The sequence below is a fragment of the Dermochelys coriacea genome, chromosome 2 (genome assembly GCF_009764565.3).
Source record: "Dermochelys coriacea isolate rDerCor1 chromosome 2, rDerCor1.pri.v4, whole genome shotgun sequence".
Taxonomy (NCBI): domain Eukaryota; kingdom Metazoa; phylum Chordata; order Testudines; family Dermochelyidae; genus Dermochelys; species Dermochelys coriacea.
Window position 1 is genome coordinate 51,979,516 of NC_050069.1, and position 15,808 is coordinate 51,995,323.

Consider the following 15,808-nt stretch of genomic DNA (forward strand, 5'->3'; position numbering starts at 1 on the left):
TTGGTTCAAGTTTTAGATTGACTTACTGTCTTTTTAACTCATTCCTATAAATATCCTGGTTTGCTCCAACTCATTCTTGAATTTTAAATGGTGCAGTGAGAAAGAAAATAGGGTCCCAGAAAATTTAAAAATTATTAAAACATTTTCAAGGGGCGGTGATAATCCATTTGTGTATATGAATTTTCAGGATTTGGCCCTCAAACTTGTCTAGTTTCCCAAGGAATTGGGAAAAGCTGCATTTTTCTAGACATTTAAACTTGACTAAAAACACATTCAACAATTTATATAGTAAACAATCTTTAATTAGAAGGGAATGATTCACATGGCTTACTATATCTTGTCCATATAGAATTTCTATGATATAGTAATAGAAACTAACCTTTTCTCTATATGATTGCAATATTAAGTGTTATTAACACTGGGCTAGATTGCTCTCTCCTGTGGTAAAGCTCAGAGTGGGATGAGAGAGAAGAAATCTTTTTTGCAAGTTTCCCCTTCTGGAGATTCCTTCACTTTGTTCCAATGAAGCAGTTGTATTTGCCCATGCATGAAACAGACCATGGGCCCTGCTTCCAAACACCACAGATCTCAGAAGATCATCAGGCAGTCAGATCATTCATTTGGAGCATGCTGTTCCTCCATAAAACTACTATATACCTGCTGCTTGTGGTTCCAGGCCCTTCCGTCAAATATTGATGGCTCCACTCTCTCAGGGTTTCACCTCTGGCCATGGCTGTCCTTGGGATCACCCCTTAAAGGAGCAGCCCCAGAAAGGGGGTGGCTCTGCAAAAAGATAATAAATTTTGGGATGCATGATCTATTCTTAGGAATCTTTGGGGATGAAAATCAAGAGTTACCTGAGGCTTCTCACAGCTATCTCCTCTTCCTGTTCAGCCTCAGACTGTCTTGTACACCCTGTTGGATTGGCAGGGGAGAAGGGAGTGATAAGAGCAATAGCTATCCCCCCCCCCCCCATCCTCCCAGTATGTTGTATTAATTCTAAATAGTTGGGGGGGGGTTGAAAAGACCATATTTTAAAGGAAAATGCTTTTGGAAACACTTTCGTAGTGATCTCATGCTTGCTCATCGCAGTTTTTCTGTCACAGAGAGGAAGGAAGAGTGTTTTTACAGGCTATCTATGATTTATTTGTGTGACTAGGTTGGTGGTTATGTAACATTTTCTAAAATAACTCCTACCAATCCAGGATATTTTCACAAATAATTTCTGCCTTGAACGCTATGTAAACCAAAAGAAAACAACCAGCAGAATAAAGGAGCTAAACTAAATCTGTATAATAGCCACTTCATATACTCAGAGTAATCCTCAACTTTAAGAGTATATAAATGTGATTTATATCTTTACAGGGGGTACATTAAATAGCTAACATATCAGCAGGAAATATGACCTTGAGCACCATTACACACTTCATTGATGAAATGAAGCATCCCTCTGTTGCCTTGCTGCTTCTAGCCATCTAATAAATGTCATTTTGACTAATCTTCCCTGATAAAATAATTTATGGTACTCACCTAATGTGTGTACTCACTCTGTACACCAAAATCAGAGGGTAAGAGCCACTCAACATCAACACTAGGCTTCCTATTTTCAGAGAAAGTTAGCAGAGCTGTGGGACAGATGACTTGAACTAAAATGCCCAGCTCACAGCACCCAGGACATATTTAATCAGGCCAGCTGGGGTTTTTACACGTTAGGAGGCTTTAGGAAAATGGATCTATGAGTTAGCTGTGGCCATTCTTTCCTGTCCAATTTTTCAGTGTCAGGCATGACCTTTTTCTTCATCATGAATCCATTAGGCAAACAGTACCGATCCTAAAAACTCAAAGAGGCTTGTTTGCTCATGCTTGAATCTCTAGCGAACACATTCCTGAAGGTCAGGATTTGAGTATTTTTAATTTTTCATGAGATGGAAGACGAAGGTTATGCCAACAAGAAAGCAATTTCAAAGGAATTGCTATGGTATCTTCAGCATGAAGAGAGTCAACTACAAATGTTTTCCCCTCAAACTATCATTATATTCTTTATTCTTATTAGCATTTATTTTATTCTATTGAATCAAAGGGGATTCAGTTGTGGATGGGTAGGAATGGAACTCAATGCAGCAGTGGGTTTTCGTTAAATTGAATTTACAGTGGCTTATGGTGACTGCCAACAGGGCACAAAGGGAGAATTAACTGAGGCCATACTGTCATTGCCAAGTATTCACTGTAGCTCACTCAGGAGAAAACAAATAATATATTGGACTGATTTCATCCTACCCTATCAAGCAGAAATAAGCATAGGCACTGAATCTCTGGGAGCCTTAGAGAAAATACAGAGGATAGTAAACTCTATCATAAAGTGTAAGTTTCAGAAAAATTATGGAAGCAGAAGTAATATACTTTAGAAATCAAGGCATGGCACAGTAGCACACAGCCCTTAATAAAGTGTAAGTAAAAGACACACTTGTACACTCAACATAAGAACAAGAATGGCCATACTGGGTCAGACCAAAGGTCCATCCAGCCCAGTACCCTGTCTACCGACAGTGGCCAATGCCACGTGCCCCAGAGGGAGTGAACCTAACAGGTGGTGATCAAGTGATCTCTCTCCTGCCATCCATCTCCATCCTCTGACAAACAGAGGCTAGGGACACCATTCCTTGCCCATCCTGGCTAATAGCCATTAATGGACTTAACCTCCATGAATTTATCCAGTTCTCTTTTAAACCTCTTATAGTCCTAGCCTTCACAACATCCTAAGGCAAGAAGTTCTTCAGGTTGACTGTGCGCCGAGTGAAGAACTTCCTTTTATTTATTTTAAACCTGCTACCCATTAATTTAATTTGGTGGCCCCTAGTTCTTATATTATGGGAACAAGTAAATAACTTTTCCTTATTCACTTTCTCCACACCACTCATTTCTTTTTTGAGATGAGGGGACTACGTCTGTACGCAGTATTCAAGATGTGGGCGTACCATAAATTTCTATAAGGGCTATAAGATATTCTCTGTTTTAGTCTGTATCCCTATTTTAATGATTCCTTTTTTGACTGCCGCTGCACACTGTGTGGACATCTTCAGAGAACTATCCTCAGTGACTCCAAGATCTTTATCCTGATTAGTTGCAGCTAAATTGGCCCCCACATATTATATGGATAGTTGGGGTTATTTTTTCAAATGTGCATTACTTTACATGTATCCACATTAAATTTCATTTGCCATTTTGTTGTCCTATCACTTCGTTTTGTGAGATCTTTTTGAAGTTCTTCACAGTCTGCTTTGGTCTTAACTATCTTGAGCAGTTTAGTATCACTGCAAAATTTACCATTTATTCCTGTTCTTTGTTCCCTGTCTTTTAACCAGTTCTCAATCCATGAAAGGATCTTTCCTCTTATCCCATGACAACTTAAATTACGTAAGAGCCTTTGGTGAGGGACATTGTCAAAGGCTTTCTGGAAATCTAAGTACACTATGTCCACTGGATCCCCCTTGTCCCCCTTAACCTCCTCAAAGAACTCGAATAGATTAGTAAGAGATGATCTCCTTTTACAGAAACCATGTTGACTTTTGCGTAACAATTTATGTTATTCTATGTGGCTGATAATTTTATTCTTTACTATTGTTTCAACTAATTTGCCCAGTACTGACGTTAGACTTACCGGTCTGTAATTGCCAGGATCATCTCTAGAGCCCTTCTTAAATATTGGCGTTACATTAGCTATCTTCCAGTCATTGGGTACAGTAGCTGATTTAAAGGACAGGTTACAAACCATAGTTAATAGTTCTGCAATTTCACTTTTGAGTTCTTTCAGGACTCTTGGGTGAATGCCATCTGGTACCGGGGGACTTGTTACTATTAAGTTTCTCAATTAATTCCAGTACCTCCTCTAGTGACACTTCAATCTGTGACAATTCCTCAGAGTTGTCACCTACAAAAGACAGCTCAGGTTTGGGAATCTCCCTAACATCCTCAGCTGTGAAGACTGAAGCAAAGAATTCATTTAGTTTCTCTGCGATGACTTTATCATCTTTAAGTGCTCCTTTTGTATCTCGATCTTCCAGGGGTCCCACTGGTTGTTTAGCAGACTTCCTGCTTCTGATGTACTTAAAAAACATTTTGTTATTTCCTTTTGAGTTTTTGGCTAGCTGTTCTTCAAACTCCTTTTTGGCTTTTATTATTACATTTTTACATTTAATTTGGCAGTGTTTATGCTCCTTACTATTTACCTCACTAGGATTTGACTTCCACTTTTTAAAAGATGCCTTTTTAATCTCTCACTGCTTCTTTTACATGGTTGTTAAGCCACGGTGGCTCTTTTTTAGTTCTTTTACTGTGTCTTTTAATTTGGGGTATACATTTAAGTTGAGCCTCTATTATGGTGTCTTTGAAAAGTGTCCATGCAGCTTGCAGGGATTTCACTCTAGTCACTCTATCTTTTAATTTCTGTTTTACCAGCCTTCTCATTTTTGCATAGTTCCCCTTTCTGAAATTAAATGCCACAGTGTTGGGTTGTTAAGGTGTTCTTCCCACCACAGGAATGTTAAATGCTATTATATTATAGTCACTATTTGCAAGTGGTCCTGTTATAATTTCCTCTTGGACCAGATCCTGCGCTCCACTCAGGACTAGATCGAGAGTTGCCTCTCCCCTTGTGGGTTCCTGTACCTGCTTCTCCAAGAAGCAGTCATTTAAAGTATCGAGAAATTTTGTCTCTGCATTTCATCCTGAGGTGACATGTACCCAGTCAATATGGGGATAATTGAAATCCCCCACTATTACTGAGTTTTTTATTTTGATAGCCTCTCTAATCTCCCTGAGTATTTCATCGTCACTATCACTGTCCTGCTCACATAGTCAATAATAGACCCCTACTGTTAGAGCATGGAATTACTATCCATAGAGATTCTATGGAACATGTGGATTCATTTAAGATTTTTATTTCATTTGATTTTACATTTTCTTTCACATATAGTGCCCCTCCCTGCCCCCGTATGACCTGTTCTGTCCTTCTGAAATATTTTGTACCCCAGAATGATTGTGTCCCATTGATTGTCCTCACTCCACCAGGTTTCTATGATGCCTATTATATCAATAGCCTCCTTTAACATGAGGCATTCTATTCATCCATCTTATTATTTTGACTTCTAGCATTTGTGTACAAGCACTTTAAAAACTTGTCACTGTTTATTTGTCTGCCCTTTTCTGATGTGTCAGATTCTTTATGTGAATGTTTCTCATCTGATCTGGCCCATACTTTATCCTCTTCCATCCTCTCCTCCTGACTAAAACCTAGAGAATCTCTATCAATAGACTCTCCTCTAAGAGAAGTCTCTGTCCAATCCACGTGCACCTCTGCAGCAATCGGCTTTCCCCCATCTCTTCGTTTAAAAACTGCTCTGCAACCTTTTTAATGTTAAATGCCAGCAGTTTGGATCCACTCTGGTTTAGGTGGAGCCCATCCTTCCTGTATAGGCTACCTCTATCCTAAAAGTTTCCCCAGTTCCTAATAAAGCTAAACCCCTCCTCTCTACTCCATCGTCTCATCCACGCATGGAGACTCTGAAGCTCTGCCTGCCTACCTGGCCCTGCGCATGGAACTGGTAGCATTTCTGAGAATGCCACCATAGAAGTCCTGGATTTCAGTCTCTTTCCTGGCAGCCTAAACTTGGCCTCCAGAATGTTTCTCCTACCCTTCCCTATGTCATTGGTACCTACATGTACCATGACCACTGGCTCCTCCCCAGAACTACACATAAGTCTATCTAGATGCCTCAAGGGATCCTCAACCTTCGCACCAGGCAGGCAAGTCATCATACGGTTCTCCCGGTCATCACAAATCCAGCTATCTATGTTTCTAATGATCGAATCTCCTGTTACTAGCATCTGCCTTTTCCTAATGACTGGAGTTCCCTCCCCCGGAGAGGTAACCTTAGTGCGAGAGGATACCCCAACATCATCTGGAAGGATGGTCCCAACTATGGGAAGGTTTCCTTCTGTTCCCGTTGACTGCTTTCCTTCTCTGAGCCTTTCATCCTCCTTAACAGCTCAGGGGCTATCTGACCAGAGGTGGGTCAAATCTACAGTGTCCTGGAAAGCCTCATCAACACACCCCCCCTGGCCTCCAAAACCTGTACACAGTCTCTGAGAGCCAGGAGCTCCTTTCCCTGAATGCATACATACTCCACCCGCCTACAGGGCAGGTAATCATACATGCTACACTGAGTGCAATAAACAGGATAGCCCCCACTCTGCTGCTGGGCTTCTGTCTGCATTTTCTCCTACAGCTACCTAGGTTAATGAGAGGGTTTTTGTTTAAATCAAGAAGTTTTTATTATAGTTTAGTTTAAAGGTTTTAAAGAATGGCAAGTGTACCTTGCCCCCTTTCCAAACTCCTTCTCAAAACTCCTTGTTAGTGGTCCCTCATTGCAAAGCTCCCTGGTCACTTGCTCACTGCTTTATAAAGCCCTGGCCTTCTTCATAGCTCTGCCCCTTGATTAAGACTCAGCAAATGAACAGAGGCTTCTAGATTTCAAACCTTGTTTAGAAGCTCACAACTTCCAACTGCCGGCCATAGCACACGTTCCTTAAAACAAACAAACAGACAGACACAAGCTCAGCACACAACAAGCAATCCCGAAACACAAACACACACTACAGACAGTCACTTACCCAAGGGTCCCATATTTACTCCTCCTTCACCTGGAGAACTCCCTCTCAAAACTCCGTTAGTGGTCCCTGTTCACAAAAGTGAACAATTTAGGACATTAGATGAGGTCTAAAGGCTGGTTAGATTCTTAGCCAATAGTCAGAACTTCAAAATGTTATTCAAGTTCACATGGTCAACAAAGACCAGAATCTTTCATTTCATTTTTTAAGCTTCCATGGCTGCACTGTTTTGTTTGTATGTTTGTTAAATGATTCATCTTTTTATATCTCATGTACTGTTCAGTTAGTCTCACTTGTCAATATGGCCAGAACAAGTAGTAATTAGTTAGCTATAGGCTAAAAATATAAAATATGGGAAGGAAGAAGGGATAGAGCATGAAAATATAATTGAAATATAATTATTCAATTCTATTACATTTTCTAGTAAAAGCTTTAATTTAAACATTCCCCAGTACTGTCACAAACCTAAGCAACTTCTTTCATGATAACCAGAAGAGAAACTGATCCGCACAGCAATAGATGTGAAACTGTTACATTCAGTACCTTTCAGAGTAGCAGCCGTGTTAGTCTGTATTCACAAAAAGAAAAGGAGTACTTGTGGCACCTTAGAGACTAACAAATTTATTTGAGCATAAGCTTTCGTGAGCTAAAGCTCACTTCATCAGATGCATTCAGTGGAAAATACAGTGGAAAGATTTATATACACACACACAGAACATGAAACAATGGGTTTTATCATACACACTGTAAGGAGAGTGATCACTTAAGATGAGCCATCACCAGCAGGAGGGGGGGGGAAGGAGGAAAACCTTTCATGGTGACAAGCAAGGTGGGCCATTTCCAGCAGTTAACAAAAAGTCTGAGGAACAGTGGGGGGTGGGGCGGGGGGGAGAAATAACATGGGGAAATAGTTTTACTTTGTATAATGACTCATCCACTCCAGTCTCTGTTCAAGCCTAAATTAATTGTTTCCAGTTTGCAAATTAATTCCAATTCAGCAGTCTCTCGCTGGAGTCTGTTTTTGAAGTTTTTTTGTTGAAGGATAGCTACTCTCAGGTCTGTAATCGAGTGACCGGAGAGATTGAAGTGTTCTCCAATTGGTTTTTGAATGTTATAATTCTTGATGTCTGATTTGTGTCCATTCATTCTTTTACGTAGAGACTGTCCAGTTTGACCAATGTACATGGCAGAGGGGCATTGCTGGCACATGATGGCATATATCACATTGGTAGATGCGCAGGTGAATGAGCCTCTGATAGTGTGGCTGATGTGATTCGGCCCTATGATGGTGTCCCCTGAATAGGTATGTGGATAGAGTTGGCAACGGGCTTTGTTGCAAGGATAGGTTCCTGGGTTAGTGGTTCTGTTGTGTAGTGTATGGTTGCTGGTGAGTATTTGCTTCAGATTGGGGGGCTTTCTGTAAGCAAGGACTGGTCTGTCTCCCAAGATCTGTGAGAGTGATGGGTCGTCCTTCAGGATAGGTTGTAGATCCTTGATGATGCGTTGGAGAGGTTTTAGTTGGGGCTGAAGGTGATGGCTAGTGGGGTTCTGTTATTTTCTTTGTTGGGCCTGTCCTGTAGTAGGTGACTTCTGGGTACTCTTCTGGCTCTGTCAATCTGTTTCTTCACTTCAGCAGGTGGGGATTGTAGTTGTAGGAATGCATGATAGAGATCTTGTAGGTGTTTGTCTCTGTCTGAGTGGTTGGAGCAAATGTGGTTGTATCGTAGAGCTTGGCTGTAGACAATGGATCGTATGGTCTGATCTGGATGAAAGCTAGAGGCATGTAGGTAGGAATAGCGGTCAGTAGGTTTCCGATATAGGGTGGTGTTTATGTGACCATCGCTTATTGGCACCGTAGTGTCCAGTAAGTGGATCTCCTGTGTGGACTGGTCCAGACTGAGGTTGATGGTGGGATGGAAATTGTTGAAATCATGGTGGAATTCCTCAAGTGCTTCTTTTCCATGGGTCCGGATGATGAAGATGTCATCAATGTAGTGCAAGTAGAGTAGAGGCATTAGGGGACGAGAGCTGAGGAAACGTTGTTCTAAGTCAGCCGTAAAAATGTTGGCATACTGTGGGGCCATGCGGGTACCCATCGCAGTGCTGCTGATTTGAAGGTATACATTGTCCCCAAATGTGAAATAGTTATGGGTGAGGACAAAGTCACAAAGTTCAGCCACCAGGTTAGCCATGACATTATCAGGGATACTGTTCCTGATGGCTTGTAGTCCATCTTTGTGTGGAATGTTGGTGTAGAGGGCTTCTACATCCATAGTGGCTAGGATGGTGTTTTTAGGAAGATCACCAATGGATTGTAGTTTCCTCAGGAACTCAGTGGTGTCTCGAAGATAGCTGGGAGTGCTGGTAACGTAGGGCCTGAGGAGGGAGTCTACATAGCCAGACAATCCTGCTGTCAGGGTGCCAATGCCTGAGATGATGGGGCATCCAGGATTTCCAGGTTTATGGATCTTGGGTAGCAGACAGAATACCCCAGGTCGGGGTTCCAGGGGTGTGTCTGTGCGGATTTGCTCTTGTGCTTTTTCAGAGAGTTTCTTGAGCAAATGCTGTAGTTTCTTTTGGTAACCCTCAGTGGGATCAGAGGGTAATGGCTTGTAGAAAGTGGTATTGGAGAGTACCTTTGTTCAATCTGAACAATGAGTGAAATGCAAATAGCAAATAATTGGCTAAACTGGTGAAAAATAATTTCAGTTTAAAACAAATGCATTCAGTTTAAATGCTTTATGGTGTTAGAGTTGAGATAGATAGAATACTAAAATATCAATGTTATGCTGATGCTGTCAATTTAAGGTGCAGGTGACAAAATTTATGTCAAATGTTACAAAGCTTTGCCTCACTATGATAACAGTTAGGGAATGGAACAAACTGATAAGAGAAGTTGTATATTCACCATCATTACAAATATGCAAAACTAGACTAGACACCAAATCATGAACTGAAAGGAGAATAGAATAAAAGACCTGACATGCAAGAGGCATTCCCAACCAAAATGATTAATATCATTATTATTTATTTTTATTCTTTATTATGGTTGTGCCTAAGGACCAACCAGGAGATCAGGGGTTCTCAAACTTCATTGCACTGCAACCCACTTCTGACAACAAAAATTACTACACCACCCCAGAAGGGGTGCCAAAGCGCAAGAACAAGTCCCGCCGCCCCGGGCGTGGGAGTCAAAGCTTCAAACCTTCAGAATTAGAAGTATTACATTTTGTCAATTCTTAATATCTATTTGTATAACAGCTAGCCCAATGGAGACCCCAATCCTGATTGGGGCTTCTTGGCACTATTGTAATACAATAATAAACAATAGTTATTTAAGAATTGGAATATGAGGCAAAAAGGCACATTATAAAAAGTGTCAGGCAACATTTGTGCTCTGCTTAAACTATCTAACAGCAAGTGTTAGGTTTGAGAGGTGAAGAAAACTTGAAAGTGATAAATTAATAACCCCCCTTCCCAAGGTTATCATCTCCTGCCGTTTTGCAGGTCATAGCCTCTTTTTTGAGTCTCTGTCCACTGTCCTGATGGATTTTTCAAATAACAGGAAATGTTCTGGATTTTTGCAGAGCAGACACTGTATCTCAGAAAGAACCCTGATTGGTCCTCTTCCCTACTAGTCCCTCCCCTGTATCTGAATCTGATGGCTCATTTCCCTGCAGCCACAGCTGCTGGATCCCACCCACCCAGGCCCACTGTGAAAGGGAGCAAAACTGCCCCCACTTCTAGTGAAAATCCCCACTGCAGGTAACATCTCTAGTTCCCCCAACTGTATCCCCCCCTTTGGATCCCCTTGCCCCCTACCAGCTCTTCCCCCTGGAATGTTTTCTTTTTGGAAACTAAAATATGGTAACATACCCAGGGAGCCCACCCAGAGTTGTAATAATATTGCAGAGAATTGGAAAGTATTTCAAAATGCTGTCTGAATATATTTAGCAGCAATTGGTGGAGAAAAGTGAAAGTGAAGTCATAAATTTTCTGCTTGTTGTAAAAGGCAGAATTAGATATTTACAATAACTCTAGTTTGGAGGACAAAATGTAAGCTTTACAATAATAAATATCTTGTATCCCACACCAAATGACATTTCACTTTCTTCATGTGCATGCACCAGGATAGGTAAACAATAGATCAACATGTGACAAAATGAAGAACAAGTAATAAAACCTACCCAGCACAATTATCTCACAGATTCATTAATAAAGAATAGACTCATCCATGGAATTGTAGTGTGATGTGGTATTCACACAAACTCCTGAAGGGGTTTAAAAGGCTCAGAAGGGGCTACTTGGCAGGATGGGCTGCACCTGGGTGAGGTGTAGGCAGTATATACAGCCCTAACCCAATTAGACGGTATTGACCTCCGGGAGCTATGCCAGAGTCCTCCATTGTGACCGCTCTGGACAGCACTCTCAACTCAGATGCACTGGCCAGGTAGACGGGAAAAGGCCCGCAAACTTTTGAATTTCAATTTCCTGTTTGGCCAGTGTGGCAAGCTGCAGGTGAGTGCAGAGCTCATCAGCAGAGGTAACCATGCAGAGCTCATCAGCAGAAGTGACCATGATGGAGTCCCAGAATCGCAAAAGAGCTCCAGCATGGACTGAACAGGAGGTACGGGATCTGATCGCTGTTTGGGAAGAGGAATCCAGGCTATCAAAACTCCGTTCCAGTTTTTGAAATGCCAGAACATTTGTCAAAATCTCCCAGGGCTTGAAGGACAGAGGCCATAACAGGGACCTGAAGCAGTGCCACGTGAAACTTAATGAGCTGAGGCAAGCCTACCAGAAAACCAGAGAGGCAAACGGCCACTCTGGTCAGAGCCCCAAACATGCCGCTTCTATGATGAGCTGCATGCCATTTTAGGGGGTTCAGCCACCACTACCCCAACCCTGTTGGAGGCAACATGGAAGCAGGTTTTGGGGATGAGGAAGATAGCTCACAGCAAGCAAGTGGAGAAACCAGTTTTCCTGACAGCCAGGAACTGTTTCTGACCCTGGACCTGGAGCCAGTACCCCCCGAACCCACCCAAGGCTGCCTCCCAGACCCGCCAGGCTGATAAGGGACCTCTGGTGAGTGTACATTTTAAAATACTACACATGGTTTAAAAGCAAGCATGTTTAATGATTAAATTTGCCCTGGCATTCGTGGCACTCCTGGATGTACTCCCAAAGCCTTTGCAAAAGGTTTCTGGGGAGGGCAGCCTTATTCCGTCCACCATGATAGGACACTTTACCACTCCAGGCCAGTAGCATGTACTCGGGAATCATTGTAGAACAAAGCATTGCAGTGTATGTTTGCTGGCGTTCAAACAACATGCATTCTTTATCTCCCTGTGTTATCCTCAGGAGAGTGATATCATTCACAATCACCTGATTGAAATAGGGGGCTTTTCTTAAGGAGACATTCAGAGGTGCCTGTTCCTGCTGGGCTGTTTGCCTGTGGCTGAACAGAAATGTTCCCCGCTGTTAGTCACGGGGAGTGGGGAGAGTCCAGCCACGTGGTGGGGGGAGGCAAAATGCGAGCTTGGAATGAAAGCACATGTGCTATGTATGTAATGTTAACAGCAAGGTTTACTGTGAAAGAGTGTACCCATTGTTCTATAAAATGTGTCTTTTTAAATACCCCTGTCCCTTTTTTTTTTCTCCACCAGCTGTATGTGTTTCAAGGATCACAGGATCTTCTCTTTCCCAGAGGCTAGTGAAGATTAGAAGGCAAAAAAAAAGCACTCACAATGAAATGTTCTCTGAGCTCATGCTGTCCTCCCACAATGACGGAGCACAAACGAACGCATGGAGGCAGACAAGGCAGGAAAGCATATGACCGGGAGGAGAGGTGGCGGGTTTAAGAGAGTAAATGGTGGGCTGAAGAGAGGGCTGAAGCTGAAAGGTGGTGGCAGCATGATGAGAGGAGGCAGGATTCAATGCTGAGGCTGCTGGAAGATGAAACTAATATGCTTCAGCATATGGTTGAGCTGCAGGAAAGGCAGCTGGAGCTCAGACCGCCGCTACAGCCCCTGTATAACCAATCGCCCTCCTCCCCAAATTCCATAGCCTCCTCACCCAGACACCCAAGAACTTGGGGGGGGGCCCTCTGGCCACCCAGCCACTCCACCCCAGAGGATTGCCCAAGCAACAGAAGGCTGGCATTCAATAAGTTTTAAACTTTTAAACTTTTAAAGTGCTGTGTGGCCTTGTCCTTCCCTCCTCCACCACCCCTCCCAGTGCTTCTCTCCTCCACCACCCATCCCTGGCTACCTTGGCAGTTATCCCCCTATTTGTGTGATGAATTAATAAAGAATGCATGAATGTGAAGCAACAATGACTTTATTGTCTCTGCAAGCAGTGATCAAAGGGAGGAGAGGAGGGTGGTTAGCTTACAGGGAAGTAGAGTGAACCAAGGGGTGGGGGGTTTCATCAAAGAGAAACAAACAGAATTTTCATACCGTCGCCTGACCAGTCATGAAACTGGTTATCAAAGCTTCTCTGATGCGCACCGCGCCCTCCTGTGGTCTTCTAACTGCCCTGGTGTCTGGCTGCACGTAACCAGCAGCCAGGCGATTTGCCTCAACCTCCCACCCCACCATAAACGTCTCCCCCTTACTCTCACAGATATTGTGGAGCTCACAGCAAGCAGTAATAACAGTGGGAATATTGGTTTCGCTGAGGTCTGAATGACTCAGTAAACTGCGCCAGCGCACTTTTTAAACGTCCAAATGCACATTCTGCACTTGCTCAGCCTGTAGTTAACAGCTCCTGACTATTGTCCAGGCTGCCTGTGTATGGCTTCATGAGCCAATGCATTAAGGGGTAGGCTGGGGTCCCCAAGGATAACTATAGGCATTTGAAATCCCCAACAAAAATTTTCTGGTCTGGAAAGTAAGTCCCTTGCTGCAGCTTTTGAAACAGACCAGAGTTCCTGAAGATGCGAGTGTCATGTACCTTTCCCGGCCATCCCACATTGATGTTGGTGAAACATCCATTGTGATCCACCAGTGCTTGCAGCACTATTGAAAAGTACCCCTTGAGGTTTATGTACTCGCCAGCTTGGTGCTCCGGTGCCAAGATAGGAATATGGCTTCTGTGTATGGCCCCACCACAGTTAGAAAATCCCATTGCAGCAAAGCCATCACTATGACCTGCACATTTCCCAGGGTCCCTACCCTTGATATCAGCAGATCTTTGATTGCATTAACTACTTGCATCACAACAGACCCCACAGTAGATTTGCCCACTCCAAATTGATTCCCAACTGACCGGTAGCTGTCTGGCATTGCAAGCTTCCACAGAGCTATTGCCACTCGCTTCTCAGCTGTGAGAACTGCTCTCATCTTGGTATTATTGTGCTTCAGGGCAGGGGAAAGCAAGTCATAAAGTTCCATGAAAGTGCCCTTACCCATGCAAAAGTTTTGCAGCCACAGGGAATCATCCCAGACCTGTAACACTATGCAGTCCCGACAGTCTGTGCTTGTTTCCTGGGCCCAGAGTCGGCATTCCACCGCATGAACCTGCCCCATTAGCACCATGATGCCAGCATTGCCATGGCCCGTGCTTTATGTCCATGTCCTCATCACTCTCATCACCGTGCTGACGTTGCCTACTCGCCTGGTTTCACTTTGCCAGGTTCTGGTGCTGCATATACTGCTGGATAATGTGTGTGGTGTTTAATGTGCTCCTAATTGCCAAAATGATCTGAGCGGGCTCCATGCTTGCCATGGTATGGCGTCTGCACAGAAAAAAGGTGCGGAAGATTGTCTGCTGTTACTCTGTCGGAGGGAGGGGTGACTGACGACATGGCTTACGGGGTTGGCTTACAGGGAATTAAAATCAACAAAGGGGGTGGCTTTATATCAAGGAGAAACAGAAACAACTGTCACACAGAATGGCCTCCTCAAGGATTGAACTCAAAACCCTTTAGCAGGCTAATGCTCAACCCACTAAGCTATCCTTCCCTCTGGTATTTCAGGCAGGACTGAATCTCCATTAAAATATTCAAGGTGCCCCGACAGACCTCACCAAAACGATTGTCGGCCATTGATTTCACGGAGGGATGGAGAGAGGGAGGGGGGAGCAAATGAATACAAAACAAATCTGGTCTATTTCTTGTTTTGATCCACTCCATCTATCTGTTACATCTTTGGCTGGCAGCAGACGGTGCAGTAGGACTGCAAGCCATCCACATCTCCTGGCTGCCCAGCAGAAGATGGTGCAATAGGACTGCTAACCATCCTCATCTCCTGCCTGCTCACCATAAGATGGTACAATAGGACTGCCGGCAGGACTAAAGAAAATAATCTGATTGAGTCACTCCTAATTTAGTCCCTGTGCCCATGTCTGCCCAGATGCTCCTGATCGACCTTACCAAGGTGGCCAGGAGCACCTCGGACACGATGACGATGGTTTTCAGGCCTATTGCACCATCTGCTGCCACAAGGCAATGGGTTGCTGCTTCTGTGTAGCAATGCAGTACCGCATCTGCCAGCACCCAGGAGACATACAGTGACAGTGAGCTGAGTGGTCTCCATGCTTGCCGTGGTATGGCGTCTGCACAGATAACTCAGGAAAAAAGGCGTGAAACGATTGACTGCCGTTGCTTTCAAGGAGGGAGGGAGGACCTGACAACTTGTACCCAGAACCACCCGCAAAAAAAAAAAATGTTTTTTGCCTCATCATGCATTGGGATCTCAACCCAGAATTCCAATGGGCAGAGGAGACTGCAGGAACTGTTGGATAGCTACCCACAGTGCAACACTCTGGAAGTCGATGCTAGCCTCGGTACTGTGGAAGCACTCCGCCAAGTTAATGCACTTAATGCACTTACAGCATTCTGTGTGGGGGGACACACAATCGACTATATAAAACAATTTCTAAAAAACTGACTTCTATAAATTCGACCTAATTTCGTAGTGTAGACATACCCTTTGAGATAGTTTGGTCTTCTCAACAGGTGACCACACCAAGCATGACCTATCTCTAACTCCATGTGCCTTCTCTGAGTCTAGCAACTCTCTCTCTATGAGGTCTCTTTGCCTCCCTGTGGGGTCAGCTTCTAGTTGTCTCTTTGTTATGTGATGATCTCTGAAGGCTGTCTCTGAGTATTGTCTTCTGGCTCATGTTTCCTGTTCCTTTG